We start from the raw sequence: 8949 nt of genomic DNA on the forward strand, positions 1-8949 counted from the left end.
TTTTGCTTATGTGGAAGAGATGAAACAAAAAATGGCAGAAACACTAAAAGACATCAAAATTGACCAGTTCAAAAACTGTTTTGAGCAGTGGTAAAAGTGTCTCGATAGGTGCAGCACATCAAACAGAGCGTACTTTGAAGGTGGTTGAAGTTTAAACATGTAAGAATACATAGTTTTTAAAAATAAATTCCAGGTTTTGGGGGTACCCCTTGTACAATTCTTTTAGTTAAGTCTTGTGGTGTTTATCTACAGATCTCTACATCACATTCTTATAATACTACTCCTTCCATTTTTTCCCCAGCTTTAGGCATTATCTCTGGACTTCCCACTATGGCAGATGAGAATCTCTTCTTTTAACTTTTCTTCCTATCCCCTCAATATTTGGCCCTACCACATGTACAAACTCCTCACTCCCCCATCTTCCCAAAAAATTGTAGTAGAAATGGGGTTAGATCTCGATTGACACCATCATCACTACATAAATGCTATTTCCTGCTGAGCCATGAGATGCACTATGATTAGCTTATATTTCTTGCACAACTTTTAATCTTCTCAATAACTAATAATTGTTTTGTTTATTTTTGCTTTTTAAAAATGCCCTTATCACAAATTCTATCCAAGTTATGAAATCTCTCCATAAGTTCATTCTCATGAAGTTTTCTATCAATTTCATTGACTCACAACTTCTCCTGCATAAAACCATGCTGGCTGGTCTCTAGGCTTCTGAATGCTGCCATTTGGGGACCTTCATTCTCTTCTTGCTATTTCCTTCATCTCTCTCTTGGGCTGGATCCCACATCACCCACTTTCTTTCTTCACTCCCTTACTTTGGAGGAGCACTTCCTCCAATAAGCTCAATGAGGAAGGGTGCACAGGAGGTAAATTCTTGTATAGCTTGTATGTCTTTCTCTACTGTCTTCTAATTTCCAACATTGCTGCTAAGATGTCCAATATCATTCTGGTCCTTAATTCTTTGATAAAAATTTATTTTCTCCTCTCTGGAAGTTTCTAGGCTACCCCCTGTGCTCCCAGTGTTCTGAAATTTCATTTAGATGTGCCCTGGCTGGGTTTTCTCCATCCACTGTGCCAACACTCGTGGGGGCCTTTCAGTTGGCGATTCAGTGGAATCCAGTTAACTTATTATTAACTTTCAAAAAAATAATGCCCTCTTTAGTTTCTCTCTTCTTCTCTTCTAAAATTCTATTAGTTGGATGTTGGGCCTCCTGAAATTATCCTTTAATTTTATTGCATTTCTTTCATATTTCCTATCTTTGTCTTTTCATTTTATAGTTGAACAATGCAGGGCTTAGGGATGCCAGATCCCCTAAACTGTGAAAAATTCACATGTAACTTTTGAGTCCTCAAAAACTTAACTACTAATAGCCTACTGTTGACCCAGAAGCTTTGCTAATGATGTAAACAGTCAATTAACACATATTTTAGATGCAACATGTATTATGTACTATATTCTTACAATAAAGTAAGCTAGAGAAAAGAATTTTTTTTTTTTTTGAGTTGGAGTCTCACTCTGTCACCCAGACTGGAGTGCCGTGGCTGCTCCCGGCGACTGCAGCCTCAACCTGCTGGGCTCCGGCGATCCTTCCGCCTCAGCCTTCCAAGTAGCTGGAACTATAGGTGCATGTTACCACGCCAGGCTAATTTTTTTTTTCATTTATTGTAGAGATGAGGTCTCGCCAAGTTGCCCAGGCAGGTCTTGAACCCACGGGCTCAGGCAATTCACTCACCTCGGCCAAGAAAATGTTATTAAGAAAATTATAAGGAAGATAAAATATGTTTGATATTGTTAAATGCAAGTGACTCATTATAAAAGTCTTCATCCTTGAGTAGGCTAAAGAGGAGGAAGAGGAGGAGTTGGTCTTGCTGTCTCAGGGATGGCAGAGGTGGAAGAAAATCCACATATGGCTGGACTCAGTGGCTCAGCCTGTAATTCCAGCACTTTGGGAGGCCGAGGCGTGTGGATTACCTGAGCCCACGGGTTCAAGACCAACCAGGGCAACTTGGCAAGATCTCATGTCTACAATAAATAAATTTTAAAAAATTATCTGGGTGTGGTAGCACCCACCAGTAATTCTGGCTACTTGGAAGGTTGAGGCAGAAAGATCGCCAGAACCCAGCAGGTTGACGCTGGGGTGGCCATGAGTGTGCCACTGCACTCCAGCCTGGGCAAGAGTGAGACTCCAACTCAAAAAAAAAAAAAGAAAAGAAAATCCACATACAAGTGGATTCACACAGTTAACACCCATGTTGTTCAAGTGTCAAGTGCTATTTTTAGGGAAGTACAGCATACTCTGTGATATCTAGGAGGCCTCCTAGCCTAGTTTAAAGGGGTCATTCAGACATATTCATTCAACAAGTATGTACTGTACTCTCTAGGAGATGTCCTCAATTTTCTCTCTCAACCTTTTTACTGAGTTTACACTTCTACTAATACATAAGCAGGTGGGTAGGTAAGTAGATAGGTAGGTAGATAGATATAAAATTTTCCAATTTTTAAATTATTGTTTTCCTCATTCTCTTATCTTAAGATAGCATCCAAAATGAACCTTGTTATTATCTCTTTGAGATCAGTATTTCTCTGAAAGTCCTCTTCTCCCAGCATATTGTTTTCTCAAGTTGTTTGTTGTTGTTGTTGTTGCTTTTTGTTTGTTTTTTGTTTTGCTGTTTGCTACCTTGGGGACTCTGTTTTCTATAAGAAGCATTCCTCAAATGTGTGGCTATCCTTGACTGTCTCTTCATATTTAAGAGCAGAGTGCTAAACATCTGATTGGAAGATTTGTGGATGTAGGAGGCTCTTTTCAAATGTGGTATTCATTACAGGGTGACCTGGCTGTGCTGTCTTATTAGAGAACTCCACATATCGGTATCTTTAGATGTTTTCATTGACTTGAGTTCTAATCCCTAGGAAAACTCTTCCAGTCTTCTGATTGGAGGTTAAGGTAGTCTGCTCCCATTCTCAGAGCTGAGATAGAGAAGAAGGGGGAAGGCTCTCAATATTCATCTTAAACCTTCATGTAGTCCCTGTTTTCCGTACAGAATTGCCATCCCAACCCATGCTTGTTTCTCCCCAGTCCAGGAACCCTCTTCTGTCCTAAATCAGTTACCACCTGTTCATTTACTTCGCAGCTTCCAAAACACTGCTAAATAGCCTTCTCTTCTTGTCTTGTCTTTGTCTGAGTTTATGCTTGCTTATTAACTTTTAGTGGAATTTTCAGAGAGGGTGGAGGTACCTGCTCAAGCCTCTATCTTTAACTGGATGACAGATGTGTCATTTTTGAACACTGGCCTCACTGATAGCCATCAATACTTGTAATTTCATGCATAATCCATTATCTCTGACTTCATGCATTCACAGATAATTATTGACTACCAACTACATGCCAGGCACTGCACTATATGCTGGTCAACAAGATATAACTCAGAACCTGAGAGAGCTCATACTCTATGGAGGTGTAGCCAGATAAACAGGCAAGTACCACACAGTGAGATAACTGCTATTTTTAGAGAAGTACAGCATGCTCTGTGATCTCTAGGAAGCCTCCTAACATAGTTTAAAGGGATCTTTCAGCATATTCATTCAACAAGTATTTACTGGGTGCCCATCTCATGCCAGGTGCTATGCTAAATGCAGGCTACACAGGAGTGAAAAGGACAGCTATAGAACCTCCTATTATATACACAGGACAGTGACTCAGCCTCAGGAATCGGTCTGCCAGAAGTCAAATCCTAGCTTTCCCCTTACTAGTTATATAATCTTGGATAACTTACTTAACCAATCTGTACCTTAGTTAGCTAAGAGTAGTTGAAAGGATTAAATACATCAAAATATACAAAGCATATGTAACAGTGCCTTGTAGATAGTAAAAGCAATTTAAGTATTACCTGTCATTATTTTAGGAATCAAATGGGAGAAATTCTACAAATTTATATATATACACATATACATTATATACATATATATATACATATACATTACCTATATATGTATACCACTGCATGAAACAATAAGTACCACTGCATGATAAAAGTCAATGATGAAAAGCACAGGGAGTCCTCATTTAGACAGGAGCTCAAGGAAGGAAGGATCTCAGAGAAGCTTCTCTAAGAATGTGATATTGATGCTGGAAGTGGAAGAGAGACTAGAAAGTAGCCACCACGGGGAGAAGTGTGCTGTGAGAGATGTAAAGTTATCTGTCATGGCCTCAAGGCAGGAAAAAGCTCGGTTGGTTTGATAAACTAAAAGATTATTGAGGCTACAGCACAGCAAGAGAGGAGTATCATGAGTGCAGACAAGACTTTGTGGGCCATGGTAAGAATACTGGGTTTTATTCTGTGTGCCATGAACAACCAGTGAAAGGTTTTAGGCACAGAAATGTCACGAGCAGGTCTTCATCTTTAAAAGATCATTCTGACTGTCTAGTGATGATTGTTTTAAAGGGAAGTTAGGGAAATTCTCCACTTTCTGGTGGGTAACTGTCCCAGTCAAACCAGGTGAAAGAAGGTGATTTGGGTTAGAATAGTGACAGTGGAGATGGTAAAAAGTATAGAGTCAACATAAATTGTAAAATAGAATCAATATGACTTGGTAACAGATTGGAAATGAGGACTGAGGGATTGGGAAGTATCGGGGCTAACAACCAGCCTTTTAAAATGGTTATCTCACTGGGTGGTAGTGCTGTTTACTGAGGTAGGACAGATGAGATAAGTAGATTTGGGCGTGGAAATGGAAAGAACATTGGACATTCCATTTTTCTTACTCTAAATCAGTTTTAATAAAAGTATTGTTGAGATATAATTTGCAGAACATACAATTCACTTATCTGCTTATTTTTAGAGTTGATAATCTTACACTTACATTTAGGTCTTTGATTCATTTTGAGTTAGTTTCTATTTATGGTATGAGGATGGGATTCAACTTTATTCTTTTACATGTGACCATCGAGTTGTCTCAGCACATTTGTTGAAAAGACTATTCCTTACTCCACTGAATTTTGTTGGCACCTGTGTTGAAAATCAATTGACTGTAGATGTGAAGGTTTGTATCTAGACGCACAATTCTATCCTACGGATTTAGGCCTATTTTTATGCCAGCACCATAGTTTAAATTACTGCAGCTTTGTAGTAAGCTTTGAAATTGGGAAGTGTGAATCTTCCAACTTTGCTCTTTTTTTCAAGGAGTTTTGACTATCTTGGGCTACTGGAGTTTCTGTATTATTTTTAGAATACGTTTGTTGATTTATGCAAAGCTATCAGCTGGATTTTGATAGGGGTTGCACTGAATCTGAAGGTCAACTTGGGTAATATTGCCATCTTAACAAAATTGTCTTCTAATCCATGAACATGGGATGTCTTTCCATTTATTCTTTTATTTCTTTCAACTATGTTGTTTAGTGTTCAGAATACAAGTTTTGCACTTCTCTTAATCGTTTATTCCTAAGTATTTCATTTTTTTGATACTACTCTAATAAATCACATTGTTTTCTAAAACAATTTTAGCCTCTCTGAAATCAAGATGTATCTTAGAATCAAAGTTATCTTAGCATTTGTCATAAATCCATCGGCAGTACTTTTTAAATCTTAGTGCAGATAAACTTGGCTCACAATCAATGGTGTCTTAGATTTAATACAATATGGTATTAAATGTAAACTGTCTGTAAGACACCTAAGTGGAGATGAACAGTAGGCATTTGGTATGTCAACTTGGAGCTCAAAAGAAAAGTTTGAACTAGAGATAGAAATGTGGGCATCTGAGGTTTCTTACTTAAAGCCACAACAGTGAATGAGATTTCTTTGGGGAAAGAACATAGAGAAAACAAGAGAATCCAGGTTGCATCTTTGAGAAATCTTGACAAATATAAGTTGAATGGAAGAGGAAGAGCCAGCAAACAAACACAAATTCTGTTTTGAGTTTTATTATTGTCATTATTGTTCTTATCAAACAGTACAAATTTATTAGAATAATCTATGTTTATTTGGAATATGTTAATTACAGTTCTTTCATCCCCCCAAATTCTACATGAATACAAATAAATAAATAAACTTTTCAGGTCTTCAGAGAATCATTTTAGTCTGACTGTGATTTTGGATAGAAAATAGGCACATGCCTATGGCATATGAAACCTTGAAGAGAAAACTCAGAAGTACTGTAGCATTCAGAAATGTGTATAAAAATCTTCCTAAGGAGTTCATATCCCATGTGCTGTCACATTTCTATAATGTAAGTAGGACACCAGCTGGTAGTAATGCTAATTCATTCGTCTTTCATTCACTGTTTGTCACTTCACGTATGTTGAATCTTATATATTATTTTTTTCATGTTTTCTTTGTATTTCAAATGCCCTAATGATCACATAAAGCTACTATTATGCTATATCCTCTAGGCAGTGGTTCTCACCACTGATTTTGACCTCCCACCCACACCCTGGAAACATTTGACAATTTTAGTTGTCACAACTAGAGATGGGTCGTCAGGCATGGTGACTCACGCTTGCAATCCCAGCACTTTGGAGACTGAGGCGAGAGGACTGTTTGCACCCAGGGGTTCAAGACCAGAAGTTTATTTTAGAAATGATGAGACCTCATTTCTAAAATAAATAAATAAATAAATAAGCAAGCCAGGTATGGTGGCTTGCACCTATAGTTCCAGCTACTTGGTTGAGGCTGTGGTGGCCGTGAGCATGCAACTGCACTCCAGCCTGGGTGACAGTGAGACTATGACTCAAAAAAAGAAAGATGCACCCTAGAGATGGGGTGCTACTGGCATCAAGTGGGTAGAGGACAGGAATGATTCCAAATCCTACAATCCCCAGGACAGATCCCCATAATAAAGAATCATTCAGGCCGATGCAGTGGCTTGTGCCTATAATCCCAGCACTTTGGGAGGATAAGGGGAGGATGAGCCCAGGAGTTCAAGACCAGCCTAGGCAACACAGTGAGACATTCTCTATAGAAAAAAAAAAAAATAGCTGGTCATGGTGGCAGGTGCCCATAGTTTCAGGTTACCAGGGAAGCTGAGGCGAGACACAAACATGCCACCACTACACTCTAGCCTCTAGACCCTGACTCAAAAAAAAAGGAAAAAAAAATTCTAGCCCAAATTTCAGTGGTGCTGAGATTAAGAAATTCTATCTGTGAGGATAAATGTACATGTATATGAATCTTCTGGAGGCAAAGTCAATAGCTTTTACAAAATTCTCAAAGGAGATATGACTCAAAAACTTAAGAATCTGGCTTTAGTGGATATTTCATGCAGGCCATGGTAAAGAGTGACATACTAACCTACCTCACAAGAGAATCACCTCTCTAGTTAAGGAGACTTATCTCTGCCAGACAGATTTCACTGTTTACTGTCACTCATGACTAGACAAACATAAACAGCTCTTAGGATTTCCCATCTTTGGGGCTTCTAAGAATCTCATTCCTTTATCACCAGATTAAATCCAACCAAGAGGACTATAGTGACTTTTTTTTTTTTTTTTTTGGAGTTGGGAGTCTCACTCTGTCACCCAGGCTGGAGTGCAATGGCATGCTTGTGGCCACCACAGCCTCAACCTGCGGGACTCAGGCGACTCTTCTGCCTCAGCCTTCCAAGTAGCTGGAACTACAGGCATGTGCTACTATGCCCAGCTAATTTTTTGATTTATTGTAGAGATGAGGTCACACCAAGTTGCCTAGGCTGGTCATCCCATGGGCTCAGGAAATCCTCTTACTTCGACCTCCCAAAGTTCTGGGATTATAAGCATGAGCCACCGTGCCCGGCCTATAATGACTATTAAAGATTAAGCTATAGCTTCATGAGAGGTCAATTTCTGGCTTAAGACAGTCAGTTCATCTGGTCAATATCCATTTATTCAACGTCTACTATGTTAACACGCCGCTAGTCACTGGGTATATGGCGATGAAAACAATCTTACAATCCAGAACCGGAGAGATAGGAATAAAATCTAAACAGGTATCTTAAAATTGCAATAAGGAAGGGTGAGCATGAAAGATGAAAGAAAAAGTCAACATGAGGATGAAGAGGGAGAGGCAAACGTGGGAGACTGGAGATTACAGGCAGGGTGAGGACATCAGATGCGAAGCTTTCTTTTTCATCACCCATAGCTCTCACTAGAAACCAATGTAGGGGTGGGGGAAGAGGGGCGGGAAAAATCACCCAGACTTAAGCTGGTGTCTAAAATGCCATTTCCAGATAATCAGCAGATGGAATAATCATCACAACCGCCACAGCTCTGGATCTAAGTTTGCTGCCACTGCCTGTCAGTCAAGAGATAGAGAATGGGGGGGGGGGAAGGACTTTAGACATTCTCCAAAACATTAGCAACTCAGTACTGTAGATTGTTAGTAGCCAGCCTAAACCAGTCAGGAAGGCCTGGCCATTAATTTCTAATGGGCAATCAGGCATGTATCTCAAACTCCCTAAAAACCTCAGGTGGGTAAAATAACCGGGATTTCCGTGGGAGTGAGGTCAAGGGCGGCTGGTGAGAGAATAAAGGCTGCGCGTCCGTGTGGAGGCTCGCTCGGCCCCGGTCTCACCGCAGGCGGGGGCAGCGGGTGTCCCCAGGTGGCAGGGCTCCCAGGCCGGCGAGTCTCCGCGGCTGTCCCGGGGCTCCCCTCGTGGGCCGGCGCCTCGCAGTCGGTGCTCAAGAGGGCGCCGCCGGGCCGGGCGGGTCGGCCAGGGCGGCGCGTGGGAAGGGGACCGGGTGAGCCAGCAGGCGAGCGACTTGTGAAACACGCCGCGGCGCCGTCGCCCGCCAGGACCGCCATCACGCGGCTCCCAAAGCCAGGTGGAGAAGCCGCCCAGGAGGGGAGGAACGCCCGGGGCCAGAGGGCGACGTCCCCCGCAGCTCGCGTGCGCCAGGGCCCGCCCCCTCGCGCTTACGTAATGGAGGCGCGCTGCCATTGGCCCGCGCGGCCGGAAGAGGCGCCGGC

The 8949-nt window shown here is 41.3% G+C and overlaps 1 protein-coding gene across 2 annotated transcripts in view; it reads left to right on the forward strand.

Annotated features, from left to right (window-relative positions):
* The first annotated feature begins 1601 nt into the window (after window positions 1-1601).
* ZNF706 (zinc finger protein 706) overlaps window positions 1602-8949 on the forward strand; it is a 17005-nt gene continuing 9657 nt past the window's right edge. Inside the window, exon 1 of one of the 2 annotated variants that reach the window (XM_021716764.1) lies at window positions 1602-1635. The gene's annotated coding sequence lies outside the window, so the exon portion shown is untranslated. Of the gene's footprint in view, window positions 1636-7578; window positions 7625-8949 lie in introns of those variants that run through there. The other variant, XM_021716763.1, reaches the window with a different exon arrangement.

This window comes from Carlito syrichta, unplaced genomic scaffold (assembly GCF_000164805.1).
Source record: "Carlito syrichta isolate Samal-C Ts95f unplaced genomic scaffold, Tarsius_syrichta-2.0.1 Scaffold308917, whole genome shotgun sequence".
NCBI classification, from domain to species: Eukaryota; Metazoa; Chordata; class Mammalia; order Primates; family Tarsiidae; genus Carlito; species Carlito syrichta.